The sequence below is a fragment of the Equus caballus genome, chromosome 17, assembly GCF_041296265.1.
Source record: "Equus caballus isolate H_3958 breed thoroughbred chromosome 17, TB-T2T, whole genome shotgun sequence".
NCBI lineage: Eukaryota > Metazoa > Chordata > Mammalia > Perissodactyla > Equidae > Equus > Equus caballus.
In genome coordinates, this window is record NC_091700.1 from 25,231,591 (window position 1) to 25,248,140 (window position 16,550).

Consider the following 16,550-nt stretch of genomic DNA (forward strand, 5'->3'; position numbering starts at 1 on the left):
TTTTTTTTTATAGACATCATTTATTATGTTAAATATGCTCCTTTCCATTCTTAGTTTGCTATTGGGTTTTTGTTTTTTGTTTTTCAACATCAGGGTCATTAAATTTTATCAAATGTTTTTCCTGCAACTATTGACATGATTTTTCTCTTTTATTCTGTTAATGTGATAGATTATATTGGTTTTCAACTGTTAAACCATCCTTACATTCCTGGAATACATCCATCTTTTATTATCCTTTTATATATTGTTAAATTCATTTGGGATTTTTGCATCTATAGAAGTGAGTGAAATTGACTTTTAACGTCCCTTCCTTGTAATGGCTTTGTTAATTTGGTATCAAGGCTCTGCTGGCTTAAGAAGGTTTGAGAAGTATTCCCTCTTTTCAATCCCTTGGAAGAGTTTGTATAATATTGTTAATTCTTCATTAAATATTTGATAGGATTCTCTAGATAAGTTGCCTGGGCCTGCAGTTTTCATTGTTGGAAATTTTGGATTAAATTTCTTTAGAAGACAAAGAACTATTCAGCTTTTCTTTTTCTCATGTCAGTTGTGGTAAACTTTTTAAAAGGAACTTTCCCATTTAATGTAAATTTTCAAATTTATTGTCATAAAGTTGTTTCTGTCTGTTTATATTGTATCTTTTTACATCTGTAGTAAGATCCTCTCTTTCATTCCTAATATTGCTTATTTGTGCCTTCACCTTTTCTTGATCAGTCTCTCCAGAGGGCTTAATTATTAGTCTTTTGAAGAACCAGTTTTTGACTATTGATTATATTATGTGCATGTTTCTATTTCCTTCTTTCTTTCTATTTTCTTTGGGCTTAATTTGATGGAGCTTTTTCTTCTTGAGATGGTTGCTTAGATGACTGCTTTTCAGCCTGTTTTCTAATATATGCATTTAAAGCTATATTTTTCCCTCTAATTACATGTTTAACTGTATCACACAGGTAATTTTTATCATTTATTTCAAAACATTTTCTAATTCTCGTTTGCGATTTCTTCTTTGACTTGTGAGTTACTTAAAGGTGTATTCCTGAACATGGAAAATTTTTAAATTTTGCTGTTGTCATTGATTTTTAGCTTAGATTCACTGTGATTAGAGACTATATATGATTCCAATCCTTTGACATTTAGTGAGACTTGCTTTATGGCTCAGCATATGGTCAGTTTTTTGTTTTGTTTTGTTCTTTTTAAAGGCTTGGAAAGCCAAGAAGTTTTTTTTTTGTTTTTTCATGGAAACATTCACCCTGAGTTAACATCTGTTGCCAATCTTACTCTTTTTTATCTTTTCTCCCCCAAAAGCTCCCCGGTGCCTGGTTGTATATCCTAGCTGTAAGTCCTTCTAATTCATCTATGTGAGCCACCGCCACAGCATAGCTACTGACAGAAAAGTGGTGTGGTTCTGCGACTGGGAAACGAACCTGGGCTGCTGAAATAGTGTGAGTGCTGAACTTTAACCACTAGACCATCAGCGCTGGCTCCATATGGTCAGTTTTATAAATGTTCTGTATGCATGTGAAAAGAACATATTCTGCAATTGCAGGTACAGTGCCTAACAGGTAAAACTTGTCAATCACATTTGTATTTTCTCTCTCCTTATTGATTTTTTATCTGCTTTGTCTATCAGTTATTGAGATATGTGTTTAAATTTTCCCATTTTGATTGTGCACTTGTCTCTCTTTTTAGTTTTCACAACATTGCATTATATATTTTAAATATATATTACATGCATACAAACTTGGAACTGTTAAATTTTATTGGTGACTTTAACTTCTAAATATGAAATGTCCTTCATCTCCAGAAGTATTTCTTGCTGTGTTTGTGTTATACATATTTTATCATCCTTTTACTTTCAATTTTTGATTCCTGAGTTTTAAGGTAGCAGATTATATTTTCCCAGGATGGCTTCAACAATATCTCCCATTCCACATGCTCTTCTAGAAACCACCTCCTCATCAAAAGTTAGAGTCTAATTCCCTACCCCTTGAATCTGGGTGAGTAGGTGCCTGCTTCCATGATTAAGCTGTAGGGGAAGTGGTGCTTTGTGACTTCCCAGGCTCAGTTAGAAAAGGCACAGAAGTTTCTGCCTGATTCTTCAGACACATACTCTTAGAACGCAGCTACCATGCTGCGAAGAAGCCCAAGACGCTCAAGTTGAAGCCCAGAGCAGAACTGAGACTCTTGGCCTATAGTCCTGAGTGGTTTCCTATACGACAACTAGCATCAACTTGCCAGTCATGTAAGTAAGACATCTTGAAAGTGGATCTCCAGCTCCCAGAAAAGCTGTCCCAGCTGACATTGCATGGGGAAGAGATGAGCCATTCCTGACAAACACTACAAAAATTGCAGATTCATGAGGAGAAATAAATGACTACTGTTGTTTCTAGCCACTAAGTTTTGGGGTGATTTGTTATTCAGCAATAGATAATCAGAAGCGGAATGGAACCTTATATATGGGTTATCTGTATTGTTTCTGGATTATCTGGAATTAGTTCTCTCATCTGATTAGGTTTAAAGGTATTAATTACCCTGTTTTCACTGGTATTGGGGGGCATATGTTAGTTGATTCATTGAATTAGGAGTTGAGACTGAATCTGGCCGTATTTAGCTTTTCATGCCTATAAATCAAAGAAGAAAATTATTGTAGTAGCTGGGGTGACTGAACCTGATTATTAATGGCAAACTGGATTGCTACTACACAAATAGGTAAGGACTATGTCTGGAATGCAGGAGATCCCCTGGGACTTCTCATAGTACTCCCCAACCTCGTGCTTAAAGTCAAGGGAAAAACTACAACTACCCAATACAGGCAGGACTGCTAAAGGCCCAGACTTCAGAAATGGAAGTTCGGGTCATAACACACAAGGAGCCATGAACAGCTAAGGGTACTTGTGGAGAGCAAAGGGAATAAGGAATAGGTAGTGGAAGAAGGAAGTAATATAAACACCCATGACCACGTGATTAAGTTGCAGAAACAAGGGTTGGAATAATTATTTCTTCTTTTGATTTGAATATATTTGTGTATATTAGACAACTTTTTCCTCTCCCCTCCCATTCCTCTACCATTTAACATAATTTGTGTTAATAGTAATTAACCTTATAATATAGCATTTAAGTTACAGAACATCAATAGGAGAGCGTGATTCAGCTAGGAGTGAATCACAGTGTCACTCAAAGATGGACAAAGACACTTTGTATCCTCCTTTGGGGGAGGGCTGCTTGTTTTAAGTTTATGAAGCTTAGCTGATCATCTTAGCTGAAAGCATGACTTTGCTATTATTTTTAAGTTAACAATGTTTAAAGAAAAAGCGTGCATAGATACCAAGTTGACAGGTCATTACTGTGGTGGCTTTATACCATGCCAAATTAGCTAAACTGGAACTTGTAATTAGCAGAGTTTATTTGCCAGTACAGTTCTTTGTTAGTGGTGACCAAGAGAGGAATTTGTATGCGATCTGGAAGGTGGAAGTGAAGCAGCAGCCAGTGCAGGGCACCAGGCACTATGGCCACTTGCACATGTTGTCACTGATCTGCAAGCTGACCTTATCAATATGAGGAAGCACCGCTGCCTGCAGTTCCTTCAGCTTCTTTCAGGTTTTAAGACTTCTGGGCCAGGCACATGTACAATGCCATGACAACCACTGAAGTCACTGAGAAACAGATGTGGGTTCCAGTTTGTCCTCATGAATTCCAGTTGTCCTTTTAGGCTCCAGTTTGCCTTTCTTCTTGTTCACATCTAGCACTGCTTTCACACTGCTAGTTAGGCTGACTCATAGTGGCTTCAGCTCTGCACAAGATGCAGACACCAGCATTGTATAGACTCCCCCGATTGTGTAAGATCTAATCTCTATAATAAATCTCTTATTCTTTATCACTCATAGTGGTTGTGCTTCTCTGATTGAACCTTGATACACATACAGTTTTCTTTTTTTCTTAAACCAACTTGAAAGGCTTTTTTTGGAAACTGTTTATTTTCCCTCAACTTTTGGTTTCTCTTTATGAGTCTGTGGAAGAATAGCTTGAGACCACCCAGTGGTTGTTCCTACCCGTTCAGTGGCCTGAGGCATGGGAGCTGCAGACCTGCCTTTAGGGCACTCCAGAGTTCAGTAGGGAACCGTTGAATAGGTACTCAGGGCACCTGCATGCCTTCAGACCACTATGCAACCTCAGGTTGAGTAGCAGTAAATTCGGGAGCAGATGCAGTCCATTTACCCTGAAATTCCTCTTTGGTCACAGCCTTTCCAGCAGCGGGCTGCCTCTTATTCAATCTTTTCAGGATCCCTCTAAAAGTGGAGATCAGGTATGACCTCCTATGGGTGTTCAAGGGAGGTGGTGCTATGCATGTGCTTAACTTCCCTGGACAGTACTCTCCACATCAGACCCACTGAGTGAGCTCCTTTATTGTTGCATGGGATGGCAACGTCCAATAGTGCAGAGGAGAGTGCAGGGCAATGGTAAGCAGCTTAACATAAGATGCCTCTGTGAGAGGCTGGTGGTCAGCCTTGGGATCAGTAACCCCCAGAAGTCACAGCTCCAGGAAGGCTACCAGGATCAGGTTAGTGAAAGTTCCGGGAGTAAAGTGGCCAGCAATAGGAGTGCCTCCAGTAGCAGCAGCAAACTTCAGCACAGCTTGTTGGTCAGTATTCCTGGAGGATTTTACACTATCATCAGGGGTGTTTTCAATGGCAACAATGCATGAGCTGCCGGCAGAAGCTTCTTCCAGGTTCTCTTCAGATTTATGATGTAGATACCATCACTTTTCCTTTTATAGATGTACTTTTCCATTTGGAAGTCAAAGTTGGTGCCACCTAAGTGGGTTCCTGCTGCAAGGAATTGGAGCACATTCTCCTCCTTCATTTGCAGGACATCGAGGGCTATGGACATTGTGTAAGTTTCCCTTTTAGTTACCGTGGGAACCCAGAACAATGTCTACGGATCCCTCTATGGGTAGAGTGGAAAGGCTTAAAGTCTTTGTCTTTTAATTGGAGCTTGATGGTTTGTGTTTAATGTATTTGGATTTAAACCCATCTCACTTGTTTTCCATTTGTTCTATGTTCATTTTCTCTTCTTTCAATTCTTTTTGGATCACTTTATTATTCTATTTCCCCTTCTATTAGGTTGTTACATATTCTTTCACTTTACTTTTAGCAGTTACTCTAGCGATTATAATGTGCATCTTTGATTTATTGAAGTCTAAGATAAATCAGTGCTTCTATTCTTTGAGAATGCAAGGGACTCACGGGCCTTCACTTACATCCCTTACGGTTTTTACATGCTATTGTTCCCATGTGTTTTAATTCAACATCTGTTTAAAGCCCCATGAGGCATTATTGTTTTATATGGTCCATATTTGTTTGGTTTTACCCACATATTTCACCCTCGCTATTGCTCTTCATACCTTCCATCTGAAATCCTTAAGTGAGAGTTTGCTAGTGACAAATTCTCTGATTTTGCCTGACATTGTCCTTACTTTGACAAATAAAAATGGCAAGTAATAGGATACATTGGAGAATATGAGGAAGCCATTTGGTGTAAACCTAATTTGGCCTGACCTTGTCTTTCCAAAAGGGCCTGACCGTGACCGTTGAGCATGCATGGTATATCTGCTTTAGATATTCCCTATGGCAAGAACAAAGGCCCTTGAGATAAAGGTGCAACTTCCCTCCCCCACCCAACGTTGGCATTCCCTTAAGGATTAAGCATCTTTCCTTAGGCTAGGAACTGATTGCTGCGCTCACCTGTGACCACCCAGCTCAAGACAAATAGACTTGCCTCCTGCTACGCCATCTGAGAGAGCAGACCCACTACCTGCTGTGTCCATCAAGCGCTGTGCCGACAGGGCAATCTTGTGACTATTGTGGGAGGGACATTCCAATCATATGTGAAACGTCCCGTATGGGGGTATATAACCACTCTGTACACCTCACTTCTTTGGTGCCCTTTCTTCCTTCCGGAAGAAAGGCCCCGGGCCATGGTCCTCAGATTTCAGCTCAGAATAAACTCACCCAAATTTTCACTTATAGAATGGTTATGGATTATTTTCGTCAACAACTTCATCTTCAGTTTTAAAGGATATTTTCATTGGGCACTGAGTTCTAGATTGGCAGTTATTTTCTCTAAGTGTTTCAAAGATACTGGTGATGCATATTTTTCTTTCTTCTTGCTATTATCAGACTTGCAAGGAGGGTATCTACTTAATTAAACCTTTTAATGTTTTCTGTTTCATTAATTTCAGCCTTTCCTTTACTACACATTCCCTTCTTCTCCTTTCTGTTGGTTCATTTTGTCCTTGTGTACTATTCATTGTTTTTTAATAATAAAAATACTTAAGACTATATGTTTCTTCTCAGTATTGGCTTTAAGATGTAGTATGTACTCCATTTTATTGTCTTCTGGATTTTTATAATTTTAGTTTTACTTTCTCTTTGGTAATGGAAGTATTTAGAAAAACATTTCTTAATTTCTAAATAGGTGGGCTTTACAGTCTTATTTTTAGCACTGTTTTCTAGTTATATTGGATTATATTTACACAATGTACCCTATAAAATTCTTATCTTTTGAAATTTGTTATGGTTTAAATTATGCCCAAGTATATGTTTGATTTTTGTAAATCTTCCACGGTTACATGAAAAGAATGCATCCTTTGGTAATACAGTATAAAGTTCTATATTTGGCTAAAAGCCAAGCCAGTTGATTATATTACTAATATATCAATATCCTTGCTTTTTTGCATGTTAATTTCTGAAAGAGGTTTATTGAACTCTACCATCATAATTGTGAGTGTGTGTGAGATTCTAACCAAGTTCGTGTATTGCTAGGTGTTTTTGCTTTTTTGCATTCAGTAAAATTATTTGGTGCATAGAAGTTTATTAAGATTATTATCTTGTGGAGTATACTTTTTATCTTTACATAATATTCCTCTTTTTTCACACTTAACGCTGTGGCCTTAATTTTCTATACCTGATGTTAATATTCTCATTCTTGCTTTCTGTTTGCATTTAGGCAAACATCAAAATCCTAAATAAACTGTAGTACCCAGATACTTGCTCTATACTAGGTAATGTGAGGGGGTTAACAGAATGCAAAAGACACAGTTTCCTGCTTCCAGGAGCTTCATTTTAACCTTACTAATGACATATCTTATTAAGGTTTTTGCTTTAGGGGCTGGCCCCATGGCCGAGTGGTTAAGTTTGCCAGCTCTGCTTTGGCAGCCCAGGGTTTTGCTGGTTCAGATCCTGGGTGCGGACATGGCACTACTCATCAGGCCATGCTGAGACAGTGTCTCACATAGCACAACCAGAAGGACCTACAACTAGAATATACAACTATGTACTGGGGGGCTTTGGGGAGAAGAAGAAGAAGAAAAAAAAAGATTTCTGCTTTAAAATATAGTCTCTTGATTTACAATAAATCAAATCTCTTGATTTAAAGCTTTTTATCAGAGTATAAACTAGAAAATCTGCACCAAAACAAGTATCTAATTTCTGAAATAGTAAAATTATTTATTAATACAGAACTATCAGATTTAAAATGATAATAATGGGCCAATGCCAATAATGGGCATTGCACATAGTAGAAATATTGAAGTGATCTTCTGGAGTAGGGGTGCTCAACCAGCAGAAATGATGGCAGTGGGCTTTGCGAAGTTAAAGGCATCTCTACAAGGCTGGTGGTAGCTGTATGGGATGATAACAATGATATAGTTCATTATCAGGGTTATTTCCAAGGTACAATTAGTATTAAAATCTTATTTGCCTATAACATAACTCACAGGAACATAATAAGAATGAAAGTCTTTAAGTCCTTTGAAAAATTGTAAAGAAACGTAGCAAATTGCTTTTACTACCACAAAGACTCAAAAATCTACACAATATATACAAGTATAATGACACTGATGAAAGACTCTCTTATAGCAGAGGGTCACAGATACATTAAAAAAATCTTTCAACATGGCAGTTATGAATTACTGGAAGGCTATTGTTTTTAGTGTACCAAAAATTTGTCAAAACAGGTTAACACTAGGCAGCTGCTAATAACCATGTATAGAATTGTACAGCAGAACTTACGAGCATAAAATGATACACAGCTTTACAAATATGTAAGAAATATATATAAAGGCAGTAAATTCCATTTCTGGGTCTCAAAAATAGTCAACTCTAACTTGTCCACGTGTAGTTGCCACTCTAGATTGTCTTGAGGGAGAATGTTTCTCCAATTAATTTTATTGGGATCATAATGGTTTATAACATTGTGTAATTTCGGGTGTACATTATTGTTTATCAATTCCTGAATACACTTCATCGTGCTCACCCCAGTAGTCTAATTTTTATGCATCACCATACATATGTGCCCCTTTATCCCTTTCACAACCCCCCTTCCCCTCTGGTAACCACTAATCTGTTCTCTTTATCCATGTATTTGTGTTCTTCCACATATGAGTGAAAGCATACAATATTTGTCTTTCTCTGTCTGGCTTATTTCCCTTAACATCATACCCTCGAGGTCCATCCATGTTGTTGCAAATGGGACGATTTTGTCTTTTTTTTATGGCTGAGTAGTCTTCCACTGTGTATATATACATCTCCTTTATCCATTCATCTATAGATGGGCACTTGGGTTGCTTCCATACCTTGGCTACTGTGAATAAGGCTGAAATGAACATATGGGTGCACAAATCTTTTTGGATCATTGATTTCAAGTTCTTTGGATAAATATTCTGTAGTGGGATAGCTGGATCATATGGTATTTCTATTTTTAACTTTTTGAGAAATCTCCATACTGTTTTCCATAGTGGCTACACCAGTTTGTATTCCCACCAGCAGTGTATGAGCATTCCCTTTGTCCACATCTTCTCCAACATTTTTTTTTTTTTTGGTCCTGGTAATTATAGCCATTCTGACTGGTGTAAGGTGATATCTCACTGTAGTTTTGATTTGCATTTCTCTAATAATTAGTGATGTTGAGCATTGTTTCATGTGCCTGTTGGCCATCTGTATATTTTCCTTGGAAAAATGTCTGTTCATATCCTCAACCCATTTTTTGATCTGGTTGTTTGTTTTGTTGTTGTTGAGTTGTACGAGCTCTTTACATATTTTGGAGATCAACCCCTTGTCTGATGAATGACTTGCAAATATTTTTTCCCAGTTGGTGGGTTGTCTTTCCATTTTCTTCATGTTTTCCTTTGCTTTGCAGAAGCTTTTTAATCTGATGTAGTCCCATTTGTTAACTTTTTCTTTTGTTTCCCTTGCCCGAGTAGACATGGTATTCGAAAAGATGTGGCTAAGACCAATGTCAAAGAGTGTACTGCCTATATTTTCTTCTAGGAGTTTTATGGTTTCAGGTCTTAACATTCAAATCTTTGAGGAAGAATTTTTTAAACTCAGGCTGCTATCACTAACACAAAAATGAACCATTCAGAAAATGTGAAGTTCTCCCAATTACTGGTAGTTAATACAAATTAAACATTAGCTTTAGCAATCGGTTGCTGGGGGAATGTTGCCTGAGGTCACCCAGACAAAAAGTAATCCTCACACTATAGCCCAAGGCAAATATAACTTATAGATTTGCAGTTTTGGATGTAATCTACATTAGCATGAAAATGACTTAGAGTTGACTGAAGATTTATTTTTAGTAATGCATACTCAAGAATGCACCTTTCCTAAAGAGATAGCCCTATTACAGGAGCAGGCAGTTGCCTATAAAATGTTTTTAGGAGATATGAAATGTGTGAAAAATAAGACCTTTAGATATTTCCAAAAAGCAAATACATTGGACTATATACCAAATAAATAGTTTCCTTGTAGAACACCTACTATAGTCACATGGGAAGATTATTCATTTACATTCTAATAATGTTGCCATTGTTTTTATGAAACTATTTTCAGCACCAGCTTTAGAATCACACAAGAATATTGGTTTTATTTATATTAATATCACAATTTTTAAACACAAATGACATGACCCTGCTCAGTAATTTTCATCATTTATTACAACTGGCTCTGATAACTTTGGGTCATTTCCAAAAATCAAATATTCCCTTAAAGAATGAAGATTTGTATCATGAGGATATTTTAGAAATGTGATTAAGGTGCTTAAGTAAATCTCAAAAACATGTTATAATTTAGAATGAGCCTAGTTTTTACCAAGGTGACTACCTGGAAAGTAATATTCATTTAGATTATCAGGTGAAGCATAAAAAAATCCCATTATTCCATCATACCTCACATTTCTTCCATCCAAAAATGGGAAGAAAACTGCATTTGTGAACATTACTGCTAGAGCACACATAATCAATCTAGGAAGTTACTCTTCTTCCCTCTCTATTAGTGTGTAATTACAGGTTTCAAAACCCCAGACTTGCTTGGGGGATATCTTAACTGAGAATCTAAGATAACAGAATATGGATTTAATGCATTTCAATGAAAGATGAGGAGTCCATATTTAATCCTGAGGTAGATTGAAGGCAACAGTAGGAAAATCCAGAATGAAAAGACACAAACCCTAATAAGATGGTTGTAGTTTAGGAGAAAGGTCCTAGAACATGGGAGTTTAAAAAGTCTAAGCTGACTTATTTTGGGGCAAGTCACAGAACCTTATAGATCTTTTCAAAATCTCAGATTCCCAACATTAAAATAATATTCTCATTTTAAGATTTCACAGGATTGTTGAGGAGAGAAACAAGAAACACACCTGGCTGCTTTTGTAAGCTGTGAAACACTACGGAATTTGAGGCATCATTACAGTAATTGCTGACACCATCATCATATAAGTAGAGAGATGCATGAGAAAGAGCGCTAAAGGAAGTAATATTAAAGGCAATAAAATATAAAATATGAAGTTCTCAGAAGTAGAATCCCTTTTACACGGAAAGGTGGTTAAAATTATTTTGCAAATAAAAACTTTGTTTACTTAGTGGCGGAGAGATTATTTTCTCCATGGGGTTCTGATTATATTATTCAATCCTCAAGACAGCCTCATAAAGTTGATATTATTTCTGTTTTGAAAATGAAGAAACTGAAGCTAAGAGAGGTTAAGAGACTTGAGACAAGCCACACAGGTATAACGTAGTAAAAACCAGATTTCAAACCAGTTGTTTATTTATTTTTTGTGAGGAAAATCGGCCCTGAGCTAACATATATTGCTAATCTTCCTCTTTTTGCTTGAGGAAGATTGTCACTGAGCTAACATCTGCGGCAATCTTCCTCTATTTTATGTGAGATGCCGTCACAGCATGGCTTAACAAGCGGTGTGTAGGTCTGCACCTAGGATCTGAACCTGTGAACCCTGGGCCGCTGAAACGGAGCATAGGAACTCAACCACTACACCACCAGGCAGGCCCGTCAAACCAGTTATTTTAATTCTTGATCTAGTATACTTTTTTGTCTCATTAACATTACATTTCGTGTTCACAATACAAACTTAAAGCTCAGAGGATATCTCACGCATTGTATTGAATTATAATAATTACTTGAAATATATTTCACAAATATTTCTGCAAGGCCTACCATGCAGGCAGCATTGAATGGCAGAGGCATTGGAAACCCTATCGGGGGTTAAAAAGGCATAGGGAAAACAAGAGAAAGGGGTAACTGGAAGCCAGGAGAGAAGAGTGCTGTGAAAATGGTTAATACTGTTGAACATTACAAAACGGCTGCAAAATACGTAATAAATTTGCTAACTAATATCAGTGGTGGCTCTGGCAAAAAAAAAAAAAAATTAACAAAGCAAGGGCAAATGTGAGATTATTCTTGATTAAGGGATGAATGGGAAATGAAGAGACTGGTTATGGATGATTTAAAAAATTGCCTGTGAAGAGAAATTAGGTCAAAAGAAGAAACTAATGAGAAGTGAGGGTTTTCTTTTTTTAAAATGAAATTTCAATTATCTAAGTAAAGCAGACATATAGTCCTCTTGTAAATCTGAAACATTACAGACAAAGCTAAAGTCCCCCTTGATCACTACTCCCAATCCCCATCCTGTTAGCAACCTAATGTTCATCCTCCCAGTCCTGTCTGTATACACTTGTATATATCCTTGTAGGAAATCTATTTTAATTATTTTACATAAAAAGTGCTATAATCCACACATTTACCTGCATCATGTTTTTTTCATTCAACAATAGATCTTAGAGAATAATGGCACATATGGATCCATCTCTCTGTGTACATTTAGGTTATTTCTAATTTTACTATTATGAACAATGCCTCAAATGAACAGTGTTATGCATGCCTCCTTGAGTATAAAAGTGTTTTTCTATGGTAGATACCAGGAGTGGCAATTTTTGACTTTTTTTTTTTTGAGGAAGATTAGCCCTGAGCTAACATCTGCCAATCCTCCTCTTTTTGCTGAGAAAGACTGGCCCTGAGCTAACACCCGTGCCCATCTTCCTCTACTTTATATGTGGGACGCCTGCCACAGCATGGCTTGATAAGCAGTGCAGAGGTCCACACCTGGGATCCAAACTGGTGAAGGAGTGGCATTTTTAGGTCATAGGGTATGGATATTTAAAAATTTTATATATTGCCAAATTGCCCTCCTAAGTGGCTGTATCAGTTAGCCCTCTTACCAGCAGTGTTTGTTCCTGATGTTCTTAAAAACAAACAAAGAAGCATTTTTCCTTATGATTACAAAAAGTTCACAATAGAAAGGAATGGATGCTTGAAAAATTACTTAAATAAGAGACTTTACATAGTCATATACTAAGAGGAGAGTCAAAAAACAGAAGATACTGGATGGAGAATGACTTGATTCCTGAGGAAACGTTAGGCAATGGAGTTCAGCGTGTGACTGACAGGATTAGTCGCAGATAGAAGAAGGGACTCTAATAAGTTAGGACAATGTTTTCTTCTTATGGATGTATGAAGTAGAAAGCAAGGTTGAAGGGTTGGGATGGGGCCAATTAAAGAATGTGGACAAATTTTAAAATAGGTTATATAGGGGAAATGAGACAGCAGGTGACTAGGACAGGTTCCTCAAAGTATGTTCGAGGAACACTAACTCCACAAGATGACTAGAGAAAAAAGTGTTCTGTGATAAAAAAAAAAAAAAATTTGGTAAATTCTGCATTTTATATCCTGCTTTAAGAGAATTATAGCATATCAATATATTAAAGGCTCTGAAAAAGACCTGAAGTAAAGTTAACTCAGTATTTCCCAAACTTTCTCAACAATAAAACCTTTCTTTGTATAATACTAACTAATATACTGTTGAACCAGTCTTCTATGAAATAGACTTTGAGAAACACTAGACTAGTGAAAATTTGAAGAAATGGGAACACTGAGTGTCCAGTTTGTCTTCACAAAATTAATTTATTTGAAAACAAAAAAACCCCTAAAAATGCAGAGAACAATTTAACAAACATCCATGTACTTACTCCTCAGAATTAAAAGGTTAAGATTAAATTACAGTAAATTTCAATGCTTATTTTTCTAAAACAGAAATAATATATGTTCATGATACAAATTTGGGAAGTAGAGGAAAATAGGAAAAGCCTACTCTGTCATCTTACCACCTTAGTAAAACCACTGTCAATGCTTTGAAGCAGTTAGTCTTTATTTCTATCAGGTTTTTTATTGTTTACATCATTATAGTAATATAGCATATACAATTTTGTATCATGTTAAATATTTACATCGTATCATAGGCACTAATGTACATCTTCATGGTCATCATTTTTAATGGCTGCATAATATTCCAGTGGATAGGCCATAATTTAACCATTCCCCTTGGTTTTAGAATTTAGGTTTTTTGCAACTTTTTCTTCTTTGGCTTTCATATGCAACATTGCAAGGAGCACAATGAAGCATAAAAATTCTTGTTTATAGTTATTTTCTTAGGATTTACTTGCCAAGTAGAATATTAACAGCTCAAAGGCTATGTACGTTTTAAAGGCTTTTGAAAAAGACATTACCAACTTGCTTTGGGGAGACGGGAGGAGAGGTTGTATCATCAGCAATGTATTAAAGCGCCTGTTCGCTCTGTTTCCCTCAATTTAATTCAGGTTTTATTTTGTTAGCAGTGGTCCTTTTTTCCAGCTGATGGAGATTTCCAAATGCTAATCTGTCATTTATTGCATTAGCTACCCCAATGGTTTTGCAAAAGGTTGCAGATCTGCTAAATATGCTATATATTTCTTCACCTAGGCAGCAGATAACATTTTTTCATAAAAATAGGTTAAGAACAGAGTCCAAAGGAGGACAGCAAAGTATTGATCAATTGATATTCTCTGGCTATTGTTCAAGGAGCTCCAAAGCCAGTTTTATCAACATTTTAATTATGACTAATCAAAGAGCATTGAAGTCACCTAACTGTAGTATGTTAGCCTATTTTTCTCCATCATGTTCACAAAGATTTAATAGAAAACTTTGTCAAATGTGGTACTGATGGATGATTTACTTTACCTTTGACATTTCCCTCAGTTCCCAGGAACTCTTGAGGACAAAGGCTACATCTTACACATTTTTGTATAGCAGATCCTAGCACAGAATTTGCTTGGTACATAATACACAGTAGATGCTCCGTAAAGGTTTGTTTGAATGATATGCTTAATTTGGCATGAACTTAACGATTAATGAACTTCCATTTTCTCACCACAGACACTACTTTCCTGTCCAAGCCATCAAAAGACATGTATTTTCATTAAGAAATGGCAAAATGTGTAATGGAAAGAGCACATGTTTTGCAATTAGAAGTCCTGAGTTTAAGTGCTGGCTTTGCAATCTACAAGCTGGTAACTTTGTGTAACTCCAAGCCTTACTCAGTTTCTTCATCTACAAAATGGTGATAATCCATCTTCTTTACTTTCCTCATAGGGGTCTTATGAGGATCGAAATTTTTTTTCTAAAGGGAAATCTGATGATATTACTACTTAACTTTGTAAAATGCTGTAATAATTTTCTATTGCTCTCAAGAAAAAGTCTAATCCTTTAACATGCCTTACAAGGACTTTTGTGTTCTGGTCCCTTCTCAATTCTCCACTACCACTATTCTAACAACCTAAGCTCTCTTTCACCTCAAGGCCTTTTGCACAAGCTGTTCACTTTGCCTGTAATGCTCTTTCCCCACACTCTTATACAGCGACTACTACTAGCAGCGATACTACTAATAGCAGTAGCTACAACCTACTCGATTCTTAGTAAGCATGGTACACTTCATAATACATTATTAGTTTATACTTTATGTATGCAGTGGGTACTATTCTTATCTGTTTCATGCCTAAGATACAGAGAAGCGAAGCAACTTACCCAGAGTAACACTGGGTACTGAATTCAAAGCAGATGTTCTCAACTTCCGCTTTTGGGGTATCAACTTTCTCTATGAAGACTACCATCTTTAATATCTTCTGATAGCCAATGTGACAAAGTTAGCACTTAAGACACTGGTTTATAATCGCCTGTGTACTTTTTGCCTCTCCAACCAGGGGATAAACAAGCCATGTGAACTCAGACAAGACTGCATCTTGTTTACTTTTGCTTCCCCAGCTCCTAGCACACTTCCTGGTACACGTAATGTGCATCAATAAATATTTGTTGAATAAATAAATACGAGAAAATGTTTCTAAACAGAAAGGCATTATACAATGCTATTATTTTTGAATTTAGCTAAGGAAAATCACCAGGCTTACCAGTGTTGTGGTCTATGGAGTCCACTTTTCCCTTTCTGCAATGTGGTACACTTGCTTATATCCGTTCTTCCGTGACCTCTGGTTTGCCACAATTCCTTAGATACTGCCAATAAACAAGCCCCCTCACAACTGCGACACTGCCTTTTTGAGAAAATCTTTTACAGACGAGAAAAACTGAAACGTTAAAACTACATTCCCCTTCATGGCAATTCTTTAAAATTCCTGAAAACCTTTTTTTTTTTTTCAATATAGCAGAGCAAAACATCAGAGACAGCTGAGGGAAAAACTATCTTTTAAAAATTAATCTCCAATCAAGTCTAGGCTGACTGGAGAAAAGCAACGTAGTACATTTACAAATGAAACCTTCTAGTGCTGCCTAGGCAATGTTGTCCCCAGGTGGCATCTTATTTTTCATAATATTTTACTGAGGCTTTCAGTAACATAAATATAGAGAAAACAGGTGCGGCGCTGAGCAGGGGGCTTGTCGAAATCAACCTTTTTTGGTTCAGATTTTTGTAAAAGGCCCAGAACTCAAGGTAATCAGTCCTGTAGTTCTCATCACCTTCAAGTGGAAGGAAAGAGTTGGGAGGAGGAAAAAAAGGGAGAGGAATTGTGGCACACAGAATGAAACTATTCTTCCAACCGAGCGAGAGCTTGGGCTTCGTCCCCAGGTGCGGCCCCTCAAGATGGCCCTTCACACTCGGTTAATTTTGTCTTTTCAGTTAAAAAACGACGTCTGGCTTTACAAGTAGGAGGATATACAAAAGAGGAAGGTATTCGTCTCGTGAGAACTCCACCACCCGAATCAGACTCCGGGAAGGCCACCGCGGACGCCAACCGCCGCCGGCTCGCGGATGCCCCGGGGGCCCGACGCCAGGCCAGGCTTCCTCTCGCGCTCCCGCTACCCACAAGCCACCGCGCTTCTGCG

At 37.2% G+C, this 16,550-nt stretch overlaps 1 protein-coding gene and 1 pseudogene across 1 annotated transcript in view; both read right to left on the bottom strand.

The window, feature by feature from the left end:
- Window positions 1–16,525, bottom strand: part of FLT3 (fms related receptor tyrosine kinase 3) — a 119,019-nt gene extending 102,494 nt beyond the window's left edge. Inside the window, exon 1 of the mRNA XM_023621450.2 lies at window positions 15,623–16,525. The gene's annotated coding sequence lies outside the window, so the exon portion shown is untranslated. The remainder of the gene's footprint in view (window positions 1–15,622) is intronic.
- LOC138918494 (small ribosomal subunit protein uS2-like) lies at window positions 3,854–5,000 on the bottom strand (annotated as a pseudogene).
- Window positions 16,526–16,550: the final 25 nt, after the last annotated feature.